Genomic DNA, 23394 nt, shown 5'->3' with positions numbered 1-23394 from the left:
CATTTTCTTATTAGTGACACTCCCTTTAATAATGATATCAATTTTATGATAAAATGCATTGGGTTAAAACTATTTTAAGAAGTATGAAAACAAATTAAGGTAATAAAGATGGTTACACTTCATAATTTTCAACTCAAAGTTTATAATATAATTCATGTAACATTTGTAGCATCAGTATCGAACAGTGAGATCTCTTCCATAAAGATGATATTATTCACAATTATTTATAAGGAAGCTGTTCAATGACTACTGCCTTTTAAAATATTTTTTAATTTCACTGAACATTTATGTAAGCAAATTTAAGTGAACACTATTATACATAATTATCAAAAATTGTTTGAATTAAATTCCTGTACAACTATAGAAAATTTGAACTTGTGAAGTTTTTGGGCACAAGAGAAAAAATGTTGCAGTATACATAGTTTTCTGCTAGTGCGGGTAAAACAATTTTGATAAGCTATTGCTCGATGCTATGTCATGTAATTCCCAAAAAAGCAATGGGTAAAACTGTTTAGAATAGTTTATTTTTAATGTCAACTTCCTACTTTAAGTATTCTTTCATGATGAATTACAAAGGTCCTTTATACAATAATATTTTATTTTTATTTATAAGAACCAGAGCAATGTTATAGAAGGTGGATTTCCAGTAGAAAAAATAAGCAGTAGAGCTTAGTTCTGGTTGTTTTACTCTTTTTGTAAAATTTTTATTTGTTTTCATTTATTAAATAATGTGAATATACTGACAAAAGATACGTTTTCATAAAATTTCCTGCATTGGTAATTTTTTTTAACTCAGCAATTTTAATGACCTTCTGTCTCCTGAAAACTTTTGTCCAAATAAAATTTCCTTGGAAATAATCCAAAATATATCAATTGTAAGGCCAAAATTTGTTCTTTATTTATTACTTTTATGCTTCCTCTCAAATCTGCTGTCCAAACCTTTCTGCAGTTTGTGAAGAAATATACAGACAGTAAGTCTAAATCAAATATTTATCTTATATTCAAGAAAATTTCATACAACCTAATAGTTTGACTGAAATGATAACTTTAATATTTTCTAGACATTTACAAAGCTGGATTGAGAGTATAAGGTATCAAGTAATTGAATATGGCCTATAAAAGCAGTGATAGCATTTAAGAAATCTCAGACTGTTATATATTTAAAGCCATTGAACTCAGAGTCAGTAATAAAAGATTTTGTGAGACAAATAAAATTGTAAAGATCAAGCAACATGTAGTTAGGTAAGTCATCCTCATATATCATCCAGTCTTATACCGATAAGGCGATATATTTACTCCTTAAGAAATAACTTAGAAAAAAAATAATTTAGAAAATTCTTAAATTTTTCATGTAACATCCAAAGGAAAACTTTATACTATGCATTTCATGTCTGTCTGCATCTCATTTTTAACAAAAAATAAAAGTATTTTATCTCTTTTAATATTATTGATAACATAATACAAACAACTTCGTATTTGAACTTGAAGCACCATTTAATCATTGAAGCATGTGGTGGATAGTACATATGGTTTGTGGTGAGGCCTATTAAATATATACTTAATAAATTTTATAACTTAAAAGACAAGAAGTCAAGAAGTCTAAAATTCATTTATAATTCTATTGCTTATTTTCTGTTTGATGTGTTAATTTCCCAGACATTTGTTGTGGCTCGTACCTAGACATCACGTCACATCCTCATGCAGTCATAGGTTAAGCTTTTGGGACACAGATGAATCTAAGACGTGTGCTGCTGGGATCAAGGATGTGATGTTGGGATTGATTCATGGAGCCATGCTAGGATGAAGGATGCCTCACCTTGGGTGTGAATGCTAAGGGTGGGTAGCCTGAATAAGATATAGCAGATAGAAAGAGGGTAGTTGTTGTGAGCTGCTTCTCATTTACTTCACTGTTTGATGTCTTCTGCCCACCATGACCTTTTCCTCCTGTGAGTTGCCCCTCTGCCATGCTACCCTGCCTTGGAACCAGCCAACTATGAACTGAAGCCTCTACAAACCATGAGCCAAATAGACCTTTCTTCTTTGAACTTTGGGTGTCAGGCATTTTGTTTCAGCAATAAGAAAAGTAACTAATACAATATTCATTTGATTCTTTAAGGATCATTTATTACTAACTTTTCCTGATTTATGTTTGATAGTATGTGTTTACTTATAATATTAATATCATAGTCTTTTGATAATGAAGTAGTAAAATTAACAATGATATTTTGCTAATTAAGTAAAAATACTACCAAATATCATACCGCTGTGCATTAAAAATAAACAATATCAGTTATAATAGTAGTACTTTGCATGAAAATGAATGAAATACATGGGTTCTCCTGTTAGAAATCAAAAAAGTATACTGTCCTGTTATTTTGAAACTTCACTAGAATGAAAAACAGTTTTTACAGCTAATAAACATTAAGAGGATACTATGAAAAATAGTTGATTTAAATTCCAGACAATTTCAAATCATAAAATATAAATTATAATTTTTACATCTTTACTTTCCTTTATATTTTCATCCACAAAATCTGTGACCAGATCTCCAACACAGAGTTAGAAGTTTGAGCTTCTTGACCTTACAAATCACTACTATTGATGGCCTCAATAAACTTCAGTGTAATTGAAAGATCATGGTTCCCTGTGTAGGTGAACAGTTTAGTGAATGCTTATTTTGTTATATCAAACTGGAAAATGTTAAATTATAAGCCAAGTACTTCCTGGATCAATACAGAACATGTCTCAATTATCACAGCAGGATTTCTCAAACTGCATTTTTTCCTTATGGGTATCTCTAGTTATGCATAAGTTAATAGTAGCTTGATAATCAAAACAATACAGAGCCTTACTACATCTGTGGATAATGTTAGGTAAGGGTAACTGTGATGTTTTCAAGAAACAGTGACTTTTTAATAAACAGATTTAGCTGTATATTATTGTATAGAAAAATATCTTCAGACATAACTGCTAGATGAATTTTTATTATAAAGTAATTATAGTTGTAATAACTTCAGTAAAATTCAGTATGTAGAATTCTCAGGCATTAAATGTTGGATTGTGCAGAATGAGGCAGAATTTTTATTTAATATTTATCAGTTTCATGGTAATTATACTCAATGTATTTTATGTTAATGGCTTCCACATGTTTAAAAGAGATTTTATCCACTGTTGAGCTTTATATATCATTTAGAATTAATCAGATGGGGATACAGCTCAGTGGCACCACCCTTGCCTGGCAAGCTCGAGGTCATGAGTTTGATTCCAAGTACCAAAATTAAATAAATAAATAAAAGTAATCAGAATTATAAAATACTATAATGATTTTGAAATTAAATATTTTTAGTTTTTAGACGTTTCATCGATATACAATCTATTTTAAAAGGAAAATTGAATAATTTTAGTAAGTTCCCATGATTCTTCAATCACTATCAAAATCTAACTTTATTACATATATAACCTACCAGTAAGAAAAGATAAATGCACACTAACAGGGACATCTTTTTCCTCATGGAATTCCTTCAACAAGCTCCAACATACAACCCTGGAAAAATAATAGCATACTTTTTTGTCTGGTTAAGTCTGTCTGTTGTATATTTCATTTAATGGAAACATACAAAAGATCCCCTATCATAATTGATTTGTTACGCTTAACATGATGTTTACAAGGTACATTCATGTGATAGAACCTATTAGAACTTCATTCTTTTTTAGTGATGACAATATTGCATCATATTCCTATATAATATATTAAAAATTAATTCAACAATTGGTGAACAGTTGTGTTGCTTGAAGATTTTGCATTAAAAGGAAAATAAACAGCTCCACAGTGATAGCAGAAGACTTTCATGGCCTATTTCACTCTTATTGAAAAACCTCAGTGGAATTTACAATAAGAAAATGAATTAAACATCACCACGGAGCAATAAAACCTGACATGGAAATGAATTTTTGCCTCCAAGTTTTGTTGGCATTTCTGTCTACTTAATTAGACGTGGAATTGCTGGTGTCTCTCGGTTTGAGACTTTGGGTCCTGCAGACTAATGGCAATAGCAGCTACAACCCCTCATTGTCTCAGCAGCTATGTATGAAGCTTCCAATTTTCCCTCATGTCAAATTTTCACATTTTTGTCATAAAGGTAGACACATATATCAAAAACTTTGTTTCCCTATTAATTTTTGTAGCACTACTGTATTATACTTTTATACCAACCAAATTTCTTGATAAATACAAATCACAACTTATTCATAATGAATATGTAATACATTGTGTCATACTTTTTATGGAAGATGTGAAATGTTGGTAGAAAAGTAAAAACACATGTAAGTAGTTACACTGATTTCTTTTATCTACAATGCTGCAGTAAATGTAAACATACATAAATTTTGATCTGAACTGCTGACTTCTTTCCTGAGTACGTAATATTGTACATATAATGAGATTTTTGTTTCCTGTGACTCTAACAAATCACATATGTATTTCTTTAAATATAGATTGATGTTTAATATAACTGTCTTTTTGCTTCAGATATCAATTTTCTTATGCATATGACAAATGAAAAAATTAAATAAATTTTGGTGTGTGAGAATTAACTGATATTGTTGGTAAAATTTTATAATTTTGAGAGTAGCAAAATGCTCTGAAAGGAAGATAGATAAGACAGGCACACCAAAGTATAACTTAAATTTTTTTCTGTTGGTTTGATATTTTACTGAACACTTTACTTTTTCATTAAATATTTTTGTTTAACTTTCAGGAGTAGAAACCCATATTTGATGGTATTATAATGATACTCTCTGGTGAAGTCTAAGTCCTCACTAAAGAAAATGTAAATGTTTAAAATGAAGCACATAGTATAAACATAATACTTCACATGAAGTACTTTTAGCTGACCTTCCTATTCAAATAATCATACATTCTATTCCATCATAAATACTTGCATTGTACTTCATTATAGCATTATACGTTAATAGATACAAGTATTTTTAAAACATTATTTTTTCTGACTTAGGGATGTTGTTTAGTGGTAAAACACGTACCTTGCATGAAAATAGCTTTTGATTTAATCCTCATTATCACCTTAAAAATCTATTATTGTCAAAAATGATGTCATAGTTTTATTGCACTTTAACCTACTGTAATATGTTTTCATTGATGTACATTTTGTGCATAATAATTTTAAAATTACATAAATATTAATACTTTAAATATTCTTACATTTATTCTGAAACTTATAAAGTGGATAATAATTTCGGTAAGCAAATGCTTCCCTACACAAATATTGTATGTAGATAACAAGAAACCCAAGCAGAAAGACCAAGGAGGATAACTATTTTTCAGATCATTTTCAGGCACATAACACCTGCCATCTCCCAAGCACATCAGACATAGACTTTAGAGATGAAATAAGTGCACTTCACAGATACCTAGACTCTGGTAGTTGGTTAAAAGTGTGCCACTCTTCTTCCTTTTCTGACCACCTGATATGGCAGACAGTTTGTTTCAGTCCATAATCAGCTGGCTCCAAGGGAGGTGGCCTGACTGAGGGGCGACAGTTCAAGGCTGCAGAAGACAACAAAGCAACAACAGCAAAAAGGGGAGAACAAACCTCTTTTCCTCTCTTATATTGTACGCAAGCTCTCCACCTTCTGCTGGTCTAACACTCAGACCCTCTGCCCCTCTCTTGCACAGTCTCAGAACTTTTCCCAAGTGAGGACCCTGACCCCCTGCTGAGTCCCTTAAACTTCTAAACTTTTCAAATTGACACCGACAATATCCTAGAGCCCTAAGGGCATGTCCTCTACACTGTAGGATGTAGAAGTGCTGAGTTATACATATAAGCTGCTAAATTTCTCTAGTCGACGCACTGCAAGGTTTTGGGGAGCAAGAGAGACCCACGGAACATTTGCTGTTAGTGAATTTTGCTGGATTGACATACCTGGTTCAAATTATTGTAAGTATTGGCTCCTACTGGCTTCTCCTCATTCTTTTTTCAGTTGGTGGTGACATTTCAATCACATGGTAGAATGGAAGTCATAGACAAAGCATTCGTGTGCCCTTTTTTCCACTTATTGCCTTCTGGGAGATGTGTGGATGATGTCTGGTAGATGAAATCTTTATTCCCTCCTCTAAATACATCCTGAAATCTGAGGAGGGAAAAAGCAAATAGTTTAAAAAAAATTCATTCTTTAATGTTTGTCCTTACGTTCTCTCTCTAACTTTGTCTCCATCTAGGAATACCAGGTTGAATCAATAATCAAAATTGCTACACATATTTTTTGTGAGTGTAAGTATCATGTACTTTTTTATAGTACAGGCAATAAGGGTGTAAAAAAATAAAATTACGGAAAAATATATTTAATTATACAGAATTCAAGGAAGTCAAGGCATAAAAATGGCATTCAAGAAGGAAAGTTACATATATATCCTATTTAGAAAAGAGGTAAGTTGTAATACTCATAGATGGAAACCAAGTTGTCATTGAATGGGCTCAGACATGCTAAGGGCAGATAAAAGGATTCTCTTTTCTGAAGGATAAATAACTGTGAGATAGGTCACTTTTTCACCAAATAAATATTTAAGCTATAAACAAAGACAGTGTCCTTTGTGCGCACAGCAGAGCATCTATCAAATAGTTGGAAATTGTCTGAATTTTATGAAATTTAGCTAAAATTTCAGACTAATTGTGAAGTACTCTGGGGATAACCAATGACACCAGAACATATTCTTTACTACCTATTAAACTACAACACTACGAAGAATTAATGTACTTTTTCTGTATTTTTATAACAAATAATTAAAGCAAGTAGAGAAAAATAGAGGCAAACATAAAGACAACATAGTGCAGAGACACGGAAACATACAAGGTTTAATTTGAAATGTGACTTAGGAGGGAAATGATTGTAGCCATTTGACTGGACAGAACTAACAATACTTGATGATATTAGTGGTGTGTTTAGCTACTAAAATATATTTTCAAATTATTGCATTATATTCTTTTGCTGTTCTTACTATTCTCTTGTTTGTAGGGAACATCTATACTTGTGTGAGCTGTTCACTGAGAATCTGTAACCCACAGGACAGGCGGAGAGGTCAGCTAGGAAACAGCAGAAAACAGAAGACAAGACTGCAGTGATAGAAAAAGATGGATATCAAGCCAAATGCAACAGCACTGCATGCTGTCGGGCAACAGCAAAGGATCCCTGTGCATGCAAAAAGAAAGTTGCACAATATGAAGGAGGCAGTAAAAATGAAATGAAGTAGAAGAGACATGCAGAAAGAAAAATGCTCTCGGATATGTCACAATCATCTTGATTCTTTACCTGGAAAACCTGTATTTTTTCCTTTGTAATTATCTAATATACTTTGTGTCAAAGAACAAGGACCTGAGTTCCACTTAAACAAGATGAAGAAGTTAACAGATACCGTTCTCGGGTTTTATCATGAAATTAGAAATGAAGATTTTCAGTTTCTGGTAGTCATGAACAGAGAGCCTCAGGTAAGCCCGAGAGTGCAGGCAGACAGTCAGGATGCTCCTGCGCAGGCTCCTCAGGTGCAGCTGTGCTGGTGGGAAAAATCATGCTGTTTAGCCTAACGAGGCAAAACAGAATAAAGGCCAAGGTAATTCAGTAGAGAGGGTCTTAAATGCACACCTGTATCAGCTGCTGCCTCCTTCCCACCTGGTCTTCATTTTTTCTCTGTGTAATCTGTTTGCTTCCCTACTGGGCCTGCTAAGATTATCTGATTCCAGGCCAAACTGATAATATTTGTTATGAGGCCTGCCAAAATTAATAAAATTTGAGTTTGTCATCTTGGTGTTCCCTGAACTAAAGTTAACTACCTATGTCAAATCCTAAAGTACACTTGTTACACCAGCATCAGGCTAAGATGTAAATCTCCATTTGAACTAATGAACAGCTGCACTCCTCTTGAAACTCTACATGCACAGAGAGATGTTTGTTTGTAAGTGGATACAATAGACAGAGTGCTTGTTGGTGTTTTAAAAGCCAAAACCTGGAATACTTTTCTTTTGACTTTACATATGGAGAAAATTATGGTGTAAAATGTAGACAAGAATAAAATAATACCAAGATGAGAAGGTCCATTAAAAATGTAGATGAGCAAATGACTTTAGCGTTATTAATGCTGATTGGGGATTTGACTGGCCAAATGAGCATATTTATACTTGGGACCAATTAAAAGGCTTACCATTTTAATCACTGGCAGAACTGGACATTCAGTGTTTTCTTGGATGACAAGAATTTTCTTTTGTTGTTTTTTCAGTTTGGCTTTGTTTGGTCTAGTGAACTGCACCAGAGTGTCCTCAGTGTAGAGAAGATAACAATACACTACCACAGTGTTAGTAACAATATCTTGTTACTAACATTTAGTAACAGTATCTCAGAGTCTCTCCACAGCTTGAGGGGAAAACATTGCTGCCATTCCTACCCTGAGGAAAATCTACAGTAACAGAATGTTTCCGGAAGTAGAAACATCCTACCAGTCGGGAACCTCCACGTGGACCCGACCTCTCAGCTTTCCCTGACTCCCCACCAGGGCAGCTGCTGTGTAGGATCTGCTGTAACATACCAACGGCACAGGCGGTGCAGTGCGTTGGGGCTGGACTCATGGAGAATGTCCTGGAGCTTCCCAAGAAGACCCCTCCAACATTACTAGGCAAAAAGGTGGATCAGGAATACCCTCCTAAGCCCCGGGAACAGTTCCTCCTGAAATAATTAAATAGACACACATCTTTCAGCTTTGATTTATTTTTAATCAGCATGAAAAGACCAGCTTTCAGATTCCCAAAGAAATTGCAAACACATCTTTAAAAAAAAAATGTAAGTTCTGATTCCACGTAGAGTGACTGAATTGTTGAGTTACTCAGAATTTAAAGCCTTTGTTTAATTACTTGATTCATAGAAATTCCCTTGATTCACTAATATACAATTTAGTCCCCAAGGGCACTCTGATTTTCTATATTTCCCTCTTAAATTTCAATGGGTATTTTTCTATCACAGTGTTATACATTCTCTTATACGACTCTCTACTTTTTCTTTTTTTCAGTATGGGGATCAAACTCAAAGACCCTCTACTTTGGTAAGTCTTTTAAAATATTTGGAATTTCTTACTTGTGGTTATTTGAAAAAGGTACAACTGTGAAAACACTTACTACTTTTCACAAGCCTAAAAAGTAATGTACAGAAAAAATACATGATCAATTATGATATTTAAGCTTAATTCATAAGGAAATCCCCATCACATTTGGAGAAAAAACTAATCATCACACCAAGAAAATCCTGTCTTCTACTGTTTCGACCAGCTTTTGTTTCATAAAACATGAATTAAGCCTTTTCAATGACTCATTGCAGAGTCTGACATAGTGAGGTCATCTAATGAATGCAGGGTAACAACCATCTTTGAGTGTAGGTTGTCAGTTGAAAGATGCCATTTGCTGTTTCTCTTTTGGTCCTTTGAGCATGATTTCGCTTCATGGGTGGCCCTACCATGGGCTCCAGTCTTCAGCCTTATGTGTGTATTGCTTCTCATTTCATCCTCAGATTTCCTAAGGATTTCATAGCCAAGCCTCGCTCTTCATTTCTCCTGCTCCCCTGGAGCAGCAGCAGATTTGTGGAATGTTCTCAAGCTCTTTCTGTGCAAGATTTTCTTGTCTTGTTTTGCACTTTTTTTTTTTTGGTGGTCAATAACCCCACTCTTTTTCATACCTCAGATTTTGAAGACTTTTGTGACAGTTATTGTTTCCTTGCATGGCTTAAAAAGTAGTCATTTAATAAAACTTTCAAATCTTTCTTGGGTCCTTATTGCCTTCCCAGCCCATTAGGTTTTTGAGTAGAAGCCAGAACAAAATGCAGGGAAGAAGATGTAGATATGCAAAATGGCTTTCATAAAAGCGCCTTATGTCACATTTATAACTTCAATACACAGCTGATTCACAGTCCGACAGCATAATCATTAAAGAATAAGAAGGACAGCAGGGACTACTTGGATGAAAGTACAATGAAAACCTGTTTAATTTTCTTATCTGTAAGTGTGAAACATGTTTAGTAAGCGGGAATGTCACAAGAGGAAGCCCAGAGAACACAGGGGTAACAAACACCAGGAGGACTACGGAAGAGGAAGTTTTATTATTTTCAACACAAGTCTCTCACAGATATTTTCTAGATTTATGGGTAAGAATTCCACTGGTTTTCCTGTGATAATGGATATTTCACATATATAATTTATATACTGATTTTGTTTCTTACAGCTTATCACTGGATTGTAAACATGTTTTGGATTTTTATTGATATTTTATTTAGATAATCATCTCATTTGCAAAGAGTGACATCTTTTCTCATTTTCTATTTATTGATATATTTGACATTAAAATAGTACCATGTACAACTGTCAAGTAGTTTTACATAATCAATTTTCTGCTTTTTAATTCTAGTTCATTTATTTTTTACTGATTATTCCCTTAATTATTTGATCATTTTATTGAGACACAATTGATACTATAACTAACACACATTCACATATACAGGTTGGAGTTTGACATGTTTACCCTATTTTTTTTCATTTACTTATTGGCCTCACTAGGTCTTTAACTCTGATTTTGAATATGAATATTAAAACATCATTGTAATAGGTGTTTGAAAAAATAATTCCTACTTATAATTCTTTTTAATCGTTTCCTCTTTGTCCCACATGTATGACAAATTTGTTATTAACCATCTTTAGTCTTTTAATCAGTAAATAATTTATTTCTCATTGTTGGAATAGCCTTGCTTCACTCACATCATGATGATACTCTCTCATAAACCCTAAATTTTGTAAAGCAGTATTTGTTTATTTCTGTCTATATCAATGGGAGATATTTGTACAATATTTTATTTCCTTAAAATATTTTTGCTTTGCTTTTAGTTTAAGGCTTTCCTAAGGAGGAAAAGGATCCGTGATAATGTCATTACAGTTTAGCACCTTTCCTTTTCTTGCTTTCTTCTGGTTAATAACCTGAGTAGTGCTTTCTCAGGTCTCCAGGTAGACTTTTATGGTTCCTTGATGAGGTTTGTGAACATGAGCTCTGATATGTCACCTGTGGGGCCTTGTTCTCTTTTTGATTCTTGACCACTTACTTCTCTCATAGGTTCGTCCAATATCTCCTCAGACTTCAGGAGAGTTATTTGTCCTAAACCTCAAGGATTTAAAATATTGTATGTTTTGTTTTGTTTATTTTGAGGTATTGGACATTGATCTCAAGAATCACTGAACTATATCCCCAGCCAAATTTCAAATTTATTATTTAGAAAAGCTCTTACTAAGTGGCCTGGGATGGTGATCCTCCTGACTCTTTACCCTCTCTAAAGCCGAAATTAGAGGCCTGTAGCACCAAAGCTGGCTAAGACTAAGGTCACATAAATAAAACAATAGCCGTGAATTTTCAGGCGATATTTGTCTTGCTTGGTTATCGTAAAAGTTCTCTCGGTGCTGACTTTGCAAAAGTATCTTTTAAATTACTTTGATCATATTCCAGGCTATTGGCACACATTTCATTCCTGGAGATGGTTAGAATATGGTGTTTCTAAAATAGAAGGACTTATCTTTCCTCCTCTACTTTGCAACTAAGATTAGGTAAGTGGACAGATATCTCCCCCCTCCAACAACTTGTGTCAAGTGTTCCTTCAAATCTGTACTGTTACATGTTTTATAGATACCCTGTTGCCTTCTCCAGTGTTCATGGCTATCTTGAAACCTACATGTGGCAGAGTACAAAATTAATTGTATCTAGTTTTATAAGCAGCATTAGGGAGCCAAAAGTAAATATACTATTTTCTGAGCGGTAAAAACTTCTCATTTTAAAATCTATGACCTGAAATTTGTTCTACGAATATACCAAATTATAGATAACACAGGATGAAGAGGCCTCTTCATATCTTTTAAGTTATCAATCACAATTTATGAATCCAATTACATACATGAGTTTTAATAATTTTACATTGCCTAGAAAGGTATCAAAATCATTCCAATACTATGATTGTAAAATGGACCAATTTTTAAAACTATGACAGTTTACCTTTGAAAAACTTGAATAAATATTTTGAAAATCAATTGAACTATACTTATAATGAGCAATCCATTTTGGGTTATTTTGGAATGGATAAATTTTAAATTGATATAAAAAATTTTGTATCATAATTCTGTTTTATATGCTTCTTGTCTGATTTTCTCAAATGAAATAAAATACAAAGTAATTTAGTTAGGTTTGCCTCGATTATTGAAAATTTTGAAATTCTTTAAAGTATGAAAGCTATTTTTAAAGCCAGAATTTTTACTCAAATATTATTTACATGATGAAAAACATTAGTGTATTTAAAAGGAAAATGTACTCTTAAATCACTACATGTGAGTAGTAAAGATTCAAGAATAAATACTATAAAGATCAGAGGAAGACCTCACAAAATTGCAAATAAATCTGCTTTGTACATATTCTTTTCAGATGCACATACAAATGCTTACTGAGTTTTAAAGGAATATTTCTATTATTTGTGATCAGATAATGTTATAAATTATTTCTTATTGCATAAACTTATTTGTAATACTAGAAAAATGAACATTTAATGTATCACCAGCTTATTGGTGATTTTATTGAATCATAAAATCCTGGGCCTCTGACAGCCCAGTTCCTGGGATTGAGAGAGGGTCACTAGGGTTGGGGCAGGCAGGCCAAGACCGGAGGAGCTGTAGAGTGTGCAGGAGGCCGGGCAGCTCCTTGACAGGCAGTGGGAGCGATGACCCCAAACTCTGGGGCTCAGGCTAGTGCACACCTGGCACCGCCTGGGCACGCGGGGCTGCGGGACCGATTCTTCCAACAGCAACCTGGAAATGGTCAAGGTGAGGACAGGGCAGCACTGAGGGGTCCTGGCTCCTCACGGGAGCCCCAAACCCCGCTCTGCTCCAGAAATGCCAGTCCGGGGTGACTTTTTCTTGCTGGTTAAAAACGTGCCTGCACCTCCAGAGTCAAGGGGTGCCCTTCTCGTGGTTCTGAGTGAGTAGGGAGCCAAGGCCGGCTTGGTGAGGGGGGCCCTCTTCCCCATACCCCTCAGCCTTGCCAGTAGTTGCCCTCACGCTATAGTAACATTTTTACAATGAATATTTTGTGCTTACTTTTCAACAACATTGCAAAATATAAGTACTTAGTACTCAGTGATAAAGTTAACAGTAATTACATCAAAACATGTTTTAAAGATAAATAAATTTTCTTAATTTATTTTAACCTGTTTATTTTCCCATTTGCTGCTAGGCTACTCACTAGCAGTGGCTGTGGCTCTGTCACTTGCAGATTACAACAGAGGAATAGAATTCAAAGGGTTGCTGCTAAGTTTGCTCTTTTCACAGGGACAAAGTTCGCAAGACTCCAAGATAAACAGTATTTTGGGGTGGACCTACCTTTTGTAGTTTCAAACTTTGAAATCTACCACATGAAAATGTCAAATACCGATCATCATACAGCTCTCTGTTAAATAATGATTAGTGAAAAATTCTATTCATAAGTAAGCCCAAGAGAAGTTTTTTTTTGCATTTTAATTTCACATTGAAAACCAATCAGATTTGCCACAGTCTCAAAGAGATTATTATTTATGTAAAATTAAATGAGTCCTGGTAGCTAAATGCACTTTTTGTCTAAATTGAAAATTTAAAAATTGATTTACAAATGCAACATTGCCCATGAAATTTAGTTATATTCAGTTAACTACATTTTAAGTAATACTACTAATGACATTCTAAAATTATATTTATTTTTATCCTACTTTGTATACGCATATAGTACATATACTATTTATATGTCTTGTGGAGAATTATTACAAGTACATAACACACTTTAATTCCTTTTACAGTACTCCTTCCCTTCCACCTGGCGATCCCCTTCTCCACTGAGAAAGATCTATCCTCCTAATTCTTATTACCTATCATTTATTTTGCTTTATACATTTTTCCTAACTCATATAAGAAAAGCCATGTGGTATTCAACTTGTGCACTTGTTTAATGTCATTTAACATTTTGTTCTCAGAATGCAATCGTTTTCCTAAAAACTCAAATTTATCTTTCTTTGTGGCTAAATAGTAAAATGCTTATATTCAAAGTACTCAATAGTACTTCAGATGTTTGCATAATTTAAATTCTATTATTTTAAAGTAAAATGTGAATAATTCAAAATTTCTAAGTGGTTTAAAAATATGAAATTTTATATCACTATGGTAACATATTATTAAATGTACTTAATAGGTATTATAACACCTAGTATATTGTCTCAATACAATATGAAGTATAATAGTAATTGTGGGATTTGCTTTAAGAACTGTTATTAGTCAAGGCTAAAAAATAAAGTAAATCATTGCTTTAGTTACTAGCCCATACATTCACATCTAGGAAACATTTATTTGATAACTTTTATTTAAGATGTATATTTTATTGTTTTCAAAAATATATCACTCTTTAATAAATAGGGAAATCGACAGTTTTTTTTTTTCTCAGATTGGCTTCCATGTCTCCTTAAATATGTTTCATTTTAAGTAACAGAATAGCATGAAAGTAACAAAAACATGTCTCTAACAAAAACTCAATATGGTAAGAATAGTAAATAAATGTGAACCAGTTTCTAAGAGTATCTCATGGAGGTATTAACTGGAATGCATAAATCTCTCCACCATAGTTCAGAGATGAGGGGCGGTGAAATAAATGTATTAGTCAATTAAGGTATGATTGTCAGTTCATGAAAAGAAAAGGTTTAATTTTGCCGACAGTTTTAGAGATTGCAGTCTAGATGAGAAAGACTTAATAGTTTCAGTCCTCTGATGAGGAAGGGGCAGCACAAGACTGCATGAAGTTTGTGGTGAAGTAACCCTGCTCACATCGTGAGCACAGAGAGACAGTCTGAGTCATAATTCCTCAGAGCATGTGTTCATGATGACTGCACAGCACTCACCAAGCCCCAACTCTTGTTTCTACAGCCTCGCAGTCTCAGGAATCACCTTTAACATGTGGACTTTCAGGGAACATTCCAGAGTTGAACAACTAAATACTGAAATTGAATTAGAGGACCTAGTCTAAGAATATTATTTAGCTTTTATGTGAATTTGGGTATGTCACTTATTTCTCACTCGCCATTTACTCATATTAAAATACATATAATGACTCTGCATTCGTTTCTGCATTATATAATTGTTTTGTGAATTCAAGTATGAAAAAAGTTTTATAACTTGAAAAGTAAAACTCTTATCAAGAGGCTTCCAAATATTAAACATATTTTTGTAGATGTCTTTATGACACTTGCACAGTCTAGGTTGTTAAGAATAAAAATAAATATACATTATATATGATATAGATGAATATATATATATGTATATATATATATATACATATATATATATATATTCTTACTGAAAATGTTAAGTTTACTGATTGTCAGTGTTTAATGTATTTAGAGCATACAATATATTAGGTAGATAGATATCTGAATTTTATGATTGTTTGAGAATCACATTTGTCGCTTTTCTGTTTGGGGGCAAAAATGTCTCACATTTACAATCTAAATGCACAGAGCTTCATTTTGGCCCATACTTTCAGAGATTTCAGTCCCCCTGGTGGAAAAGCATCACAGAGGAAAGCTGCTACACTCATGGCATTTGGAAAGCAGAGCAGATTACAAAGAGCCAAAGAAAAAAGTTTCAGTGACTAATATAGTCCACAAGGTTATGCTCTCTTGACTCATTTCATTAAACTATACCCCATGTCCTAAAAGCCCATTCAAATACAAACTCAGTTTTAATTAAGTTACTGCCCTCACAATCTAACACCTCTCCAGGAGTCTCTCAGTCCAGTCAAGACTACAGTGAAGCTCAACTGATTGAAGACTATCACTTTATCAATTTGACACTTAATTACACATCTTTAAACTATGATTAATTTCTCAATAACCTTATATCTTTCAAATATATTTGATCTTCAAATACACCCTGACCTCATTCTTCTGCTGGTTCTGCTCCTTGCTTATAACTTTTTGGACCATGTTCCATTTTCCTGGCATCTCCAAGTTTCTGTGGTATCCACTGCAGCTTCACTCCACTCCCAGGGACTCAGCAGCCCCTCAGGATCTCATAGCAGGCAGGGATGCTGGTCTTATAGTATTTTTGCTCCACCAGACCAATTAATGCATCATCCTTGAACTCCACCTTACAGAATTTTAGTGTGTGGATAAACTGTAGAAAAATGATTTGTAAGAATATAGCATTTTGGTCTCTTGTCCAATTGTCAAAAGAATTCTCTTTTTCCATCAGAAGTCTAAAGCTTCTTGAGTACAATTTTTATTCTAAATTCTGTTTAACATTCAGAGCTTCTGAGCTACTGTGATAATCATCTATCAGTCTCTGTTTATAGCTTTCTAGGAGTCTGAAGCCCACATCACCAAATCACACATTCCTCCTGAGAAATAGTTACAAAGGCTTCTGAGCCCCATGGTCATGTGTAGTTACAGTAATGACCTCACTTATCTATTGGAAATTTTCTGAACTGTTCACTTTTCTGTTGCTGGACAAAACTTCCAAACCTCATAATTTAAAAGAAAAGCTTATTTTGGTTCACATTTTCAGAGTTTTCAAATCATGATTGGTTAATTTTAAGGCTCAAATATCATGGCAGTAGAGCATTCACAGGAAGGCAGCTCAAAATATCCCAGAAGGGTGGGAGAACAGGGCAAAGCCAAAGAGAGTTGATGGACAGATGCAGTCCCCGAGGTCCTGTCTCTGTGGCCTGCTTCCTCCAGCCGGACCCACACCCTAAAGCCCACTTCATTGTAAACTCAATGATAAACTCACCCATTGATGAGGTTGATATCCTCACAATCCAATCACTTCTTTCAAAGTCTCTTCATCTTTTCAAGTTGGTAATGCAGATGAACAGACACAATTTTAAAAGAATAAATACATATATATAATTTAATATAATATTGTGTATATATCACTCAGTAAAATCTTTGAAAAACTAACAGTTAAATATTAGTCCCAATAGGATAGTACTTGTTAGTGGTTCTGGCATTATGTTAAGATTAAAATTCAGTAATTTTCTTTATGTCACAGAAACAACTGACTTTTCATTGTTTATCTTTTTGTTTGTTTGTTTTTGTACCAGGGATTGAACTCACCACCTTGAACTTGCCAAGCAGGTGCTTCTGCTGCTGAGCTAAATCCCAGCTCATTGTTTATCTTTTAATCAACAACATGAGTGCTAATTAAACTAGTATTATTGAATGTGGAAGTATGGAGTTTAATTTAAAAATGTCAGCATGATTTCTTCTTGTGTATGTGTGTATATGTGTGTACCAGGCAGAGTATCAAACTTAAAACCTCATACTTGCCAATCCCCAGTCCCAACATGATTTCATTTTATTACTTTTCTTTTTTACTAGAAAGCAAAAGTACTATGTTAAGTGACATATACAGCACTTTTGAATTTATAATCACCTCTGCTCCATAGCGTCATAATTATGTGGTAGGTATCTTGTAATTTTAACATTTGCTAGAAAAAAATAATGGTCTTATATGCGCTCTCATTGTGTTTACCTGCAGCATAAATTTAGATGCCTCTTTGTGCTGCTAAATAAAAATTTAAGTGTGTAATTTAAAAATATTTGCTTTATTGTCAACCACTTTTTTTCTTTTAGTATGTTTGCTTTTATAGTCAGTGTACTGTATTACCTGATATGTAGTGTACTTCTAATCGTCTAAGATACGTGTTAGACAGAATATCCCTCTCTTCGTTACTCCCGTCCTTTGACCTGAGCTCTGTGTGGTCAAATGTGGCCAGATGCTACTGCAGTGATGACACAGGAAGACATTTTGTGGCATGATGGCATTTCCAATAGGTCTCTGCGACCCAGAGAATTAGAATTTATTGGACCTTTTCTTTTTCTTCCACAATGTTGGTTTTCCTATTACATGAAAAAAGCAAACATTATGCCGAAAAAGGAAAGAAAAATAAATATCTTTAATCATTGAAAATGAAAATTTTAAGGAAATATTTTTGTATAAAAAGAACTAAGGCATTAACAGATAATGGAGCAGGCTATTAATCTTGAGCTGTGTCTTTTGTAGTGCTAAAACATCAATTTCTTTTCAACAATTATTAGTTCATTTTTCTACATCCTTTAAAAGCTGAACTATAGATAAACTTCACAGAAATTTTTGAAAAAAAATATATCATGGCTTTAAAAAAGAATCTGAAATCTCAGATCAGCAGTAAAGTAAAAGGAATTACATCTGAAGCAAGACCCAGATGGAGGTCACTAGCAATTTTCTTAGTTTTTTTTTAAAATTAAACTACAAATACTATAAATAATCATTCATGGAACTTGAAGGAAATATGGCTTACCTAATATGGTGACCCTGAAGTGACATTCTGGATCTAAGTGGCAATTTATTGCTATAAATAGGAACTAAACAACATGCTTGCTTTGATGGGAGAAAAGTGATACTTAGTGTGTCAAATAGAGCTGACTAAAAGTAATTTAACCATAAGTGAAAGCTATTTACATACAGAATCAAGGTATTTAGCTAATAAACTGCATGTAACTATTTTTAGTAAGCATTAGTTTGTGGGAATATAGCTCAGTGGAACAACGCTTGTCTGGCAAGCATGAGGTCCTGAGTTTAATTCCTGGTACAAAATAATAATAATAATAATAATAAAAGTTTTAGAATTTATTTTTTAATTTTAATGAGATTAGCACTTAGAGCAAAATTTACAATATGCAAATGGCTGCTGAAACACAGTCACATTATCTTTCTTTGTAGCAGTCATGTAGTTTTTTCCTGTTGGGGCTTTGTTCCCACCTCTTGTCCATCCTTTCAGAAGACTCTGTCCAAAGTGTCAGAATAGGACTATGCGACCACAGTAGCTTCACACTATGCAAGCCAGGGACATCATCTTCATAGGCCAGTGACATGGTGCAGCACAGGAAATGGTATTAACAGAAACACACTTAAAAGACTGTATGGAAAATGTACTCTGTTAAAGGCCTTTATCATTCCACTAATTAAGGGCTAAGATTGAGTTCAGTAGTGAGAATTATATGCAGTTAATTTGGGACCTCTTGGAGGATTCTGTAGTTCATTACTATCTTATCAGGCCACGAAATTCTTTTGCTATATGAAGAAACAGTATGTTAATGTTTTAATAACAAATCCTTTAGAATATAACATCATTTGGCAACTTTTGATGTTCCAAATTCATGAACATACCATCTGACCACTAATTTTTGCACTTATTTTTAATATATGTATATATATGCATGCATATATTACATTTGATATTTTCATATATGTATAGATTTTCAAAGGCCAATGTGTTCAATAATCATCATGCATATTTATTATTTGGTGGTGAGAAGATTTAAGTTAATTCTCAGTGATTGTGAAGTATACAATATTTTTCACTATAGTCACTTACATGTTAATTTCTAGATCTCTTGGACTTACTTCCTTTGTGTAGTGAAAATTGGTATCTTTTGACTGACAACTTCTCATTCTCCCTTGACCCATATGGAAATTATCATTATATTATGGCCAACATTTTTATTAAATGTAGATGTTTGATATTTAAAGCAACTTCCTTTTTATTGATATTATTTGACTACTCACAATGCCACACAAAACATTGCTATGAAATGTGACTGAAGATTTCATGACAACTTCATTTTACTATCATTCTTTACTTCACGAGTTACATTTCCTCTTGTTACTTTATTGTTTGCCTGGACATTACCATTGACTTGCTTATGCCTCTGGCTCCTCATGCTATTTTCTACTTTAGAAAAATGATAAAGTAACTTTTGAAGAGAGGAATCTTGTGATACTAAAACTTTCTCTTCAGGTGCTTTAAGTGGACCTCAGCATTTACAACACAAGTTACTATGTGTTGTGTTGTATAAAGTTTCTTTAATTCACCACAATTACTTCTTGAACCTACTCAATTTCCACAGTGTTTGGTTTTTGAGAAGGAATGCTTTAAATAGAAAACAATGTGCCCAGAAACACACTATCATGAAACTACAAGCATTTATAATTGGGATAACTATCCAAAAATAAAGTTGGAATCAGAAACTAGAAACTGATTTATATCCGTGAAAGACAATCAAGCATTTAAAACTCTAATACACTTTCCATTTAGCTGAAGCTCTTTCCTGCTAAGCTTACTTCAAAATCAAGATTGAGAAAGTTGATGTCCGTTAAGCATTCTTCTAAGAGTGAAAAATAATACTTTCACAGGATTTAAGTCTAAAAGCTTTGTTACCCCTATGTTTTTTTGAAAAATTGATTAATAAAATTTAAAAACATGAAGGTTTCATCTACTGGCAAAGATTTTCTCTGTGCGGCCTTTTTAGTTACTACTCATGGATAATCAGATTTTAGCTGTTCACTTAGATCATTGTGTGCTTGACTGTTATGGAATTTCAGACACTGAAGCATAAATCATTTTCAGATATCATTGACTCAGCCTCCAGTGTCTTTCCTTTAACTAAAAAAAATTAACATCAAGATTATTTTATTGCATAGGTTGTTGGTGTTTCTTTTATCATGATATTGATTATAAAATATGTAAAAATAAATTAGTTTGAGTGTTAACTGTATCTTTTACTTTTTCACTCTCTCAGGAAAGAAAGAAACATGTGTTTGAAACTATAGTCGAGCTGTTTTTAACTTGTTAAAACTTGGTAGTCCCCACTTGGTTAATTATAACTTGTAGTCAATTACTTAAAGAAATATTGACATAGGACCAGAGAGTAATGAAAGTGCAGCTTTTTCACATCAAGGGTTGTTTTTCCTGAAGATTTTCTGTAGAAAATAATTGGCACCCCCTTTGTTGCCAGCCTCCAGTGAGGACAGCTGCTTGGTTAGCAGCACTCAGTATCCACGTGTAATCATAATTTGACAAAAAAGAGTTCAGGACAAGAAGTGTTACAAGTGGATTCTCTTAAAAAAGCAATACAGTACAGAGATGGGGGATAGCCAGATACTTTCAGCAGCAGGTAACTAACACGAGACTTTTCTTCATATAGCAAAAGAATTTCGTGGCCTGATAAGATAGTAATGAACTACAGAATCCTCCAATAGGTACCAAATTAACTGCATATAATTCTCACTACTGAACTCAATCTTAGCCCTTAATTAGTGGAGTGAAAAAGGCCTTTAACAGAGGATGTTATCAAAGGCACCTAGGAGAGGCATAAAAACATGTTTTAATTGTTCCTATATATCCTTTGTATTGTGGAAAAAAATACTACAGTCGAGTTAAGTATTTAGCAATTCACCTTGTGGAAACATGAAATAAGTGTTTCATGAACATGCTTACAAAATAAAAAGTGTATTAACATAAATACCTAAGTAATAAAATTGTTGAATATCTAACAGTTACTCATTGTTTACCTCCTTTTTTTAACCTTAAGTGTTTTATTTAGTTTTCATCACGTTGTTCCCAGGTGAAAACAATCAGTACATAAAGTTTAGAAATGAGGACAGTGGGAACACTAGAGACTGAAGTGAAATTTGAACAGCTCTCATATTATTGATTATGCAATGAGTCTTTTTTGAGAATTTGCATTATAAATATGATGTGGCATAATTTCTGTTACTTTTGTTGTCATTTGGTTTTTAACATGATTATTTGTCAAGGAATCATAAATCTGTTTAATTTGCAAATAAGTGATCATTTTATAGGAGTTGCATAGAATTAACAATTTTGAAAATAATATTTTCTGTGAATTAGGAAAACATAATGCAGGACCTAAAATTTATATTTAATACCAACAGTGTGAATCTGAATTTTCACAGAATCAAATTTTAGAATTTGTGATTAGAGAAAAGCTACTGCTAGTAGACTATGTTATCTTTAATTTGGTACTGTTATGTAGTTTACAATTTTAGGCAAAAGTGTGATTTATTTATTGTTGAGGCTAATTAAATATAAATATAGTTAACACTACTATTTTGGATAAAATTTTTTATTAACTTTGTCACTGACTTGCATGATTCCTGGTTTTTATTACATTTCCAGTGTTTAGTAAACAATTTCTCTGAGCAATAAGATTAAAGATCAAGAACCCACCACACTTGCCTGATTCCTGGAGATCTGTGCTTTACGTTACTTTGGAGATTTACCCAAGTGAGTTAGAAGGATCATCTCCACATCTTTGCTGGTATTCTGCCAACTATTCCACAAGAAAAGGGTGAAACAGAAGGGGGATGGCACTGAGAGGAAAGGTGAGGTCAGAGGGACAAGCTGCAGGTGCAGTATGGAAATTACTCCAGGGTTCGCATCTTTTGGTTTTATGATTGTCTGTCAGTCAGTCAGGAAATATTAAAAAGTTCTTGACATTTTAACGGGTAACATTTTCTCTTATTTATCTAATGTTAGTGTATTTCATTAAAGCACCTTTTTATTGCTTTTGTCTTCTTTGCACATATGAGGGGTAATAATAGTTTCTTGTCATTGTCATGTTTAACAATAAATACTTTGTGAAAAAAATGATAAAAATAAAACTATTTTTGGATACAAGATCCATTAAATAGTATATTAGTAATGTTATTTGTACCTAAGATATCCCAAGATAACTACTCTTTCAAATCTCATGTCTGTAATGCATATTATATTTTATGATTTTAAATGTATTTATAAGCATAAAGATTGTATTTTATGTTTGTACATTGTACATAAGTGGAAATCTGGTGTTTATTTCACCTTTTTCTTGAAATTTTCTTACATCATTGCATTTAAAAGTAATTTTCATATTACCATAAATGATTTTAATTTACTTATTTCCTAAATTATATTCAGAATTATACACTAATATATTATTTTTTATTTAAAGAAAAAAAGCAAAACCAGTGCAAGATAGATAACCATACTACTAATTTTTTGTTAGCTCATCAAACAATATTTGGTGCTGTCATTGTTTGATTGATCATTTTTTATGCTTTGATTTTATAACTTGAACAACTCCTTGTAAGATAACAATATATTCTTTTACGCAGTTTAGTTTTCCTAGGGTATACATACTATACATACATTCTATTTTATAGAATAGATTCAAGTTTCATATCAGTCAATACTGAATTATTTCCAGAGTATTTTTCTTCCTATATCCCTCATTACTATTGTCTGAAATATTGCAACACATTCAGTTTAAAATTTTGTATCTACAAACTTTTGTATTTTTCTTTGGGAGGACAGATATGAAATGTCTTTTCATATTAGAGCATAAACTTGTTATTAGGATTTAAGCATTAAAATTATTTTGGCTATTATTTCCTCTCTCAGTTACTATTTCTTCTGCTTTGTCTTT

General features: G+C 33.1%; 1 long non-coding RNA gene across 1 annotated transcript in view; it reads left to right on the top strand.

Moving 5' to 3' along the window:
- Positions 1-23394, top strand: part of LOC101788396 (uncharacterized) — a 104449-nt gene that overhangs the window by 41124 nt on the left and 39931 nt on the right. The window contains exons 2-5 of the long non-coding RNA XR_010045874.1: positions 6236-6287; positions 7030-8841; positions 9068-9100; positions 11535-11632. This is a non-coding gene — a long non-coding RNA (uncharacterized LOC101788396). The remainder of the gene's footprint in view (positions 1-6235; positions 6288-7029; positions 8842-9067; positions 9101-11534; positions 11633-23394) is intronic.

Source organism: Cavia porcellus, unplaced genomic scaffold, assembly GCF_034190915.1.
Source record: "Cavia porcellus strain 051 isolate PalLab524CR breed Dunkin Hartley unplaced genomic scaffold, mCavPor4.1 scaffold_45, whole genome shotgun sequence".
NCBI classification, from domain to species: domain Eukaryota; kingdom Metazoa; phylum Chordata; class Mammalia; order Rodentia; family Caviidae; genus Cavia; species Cavia porcellus.
The sequence above is the reverse complement of the archived record's forward strand: the minus strand, read 5'-3'. Positions and strand labels throughout refer to the sequence as shown.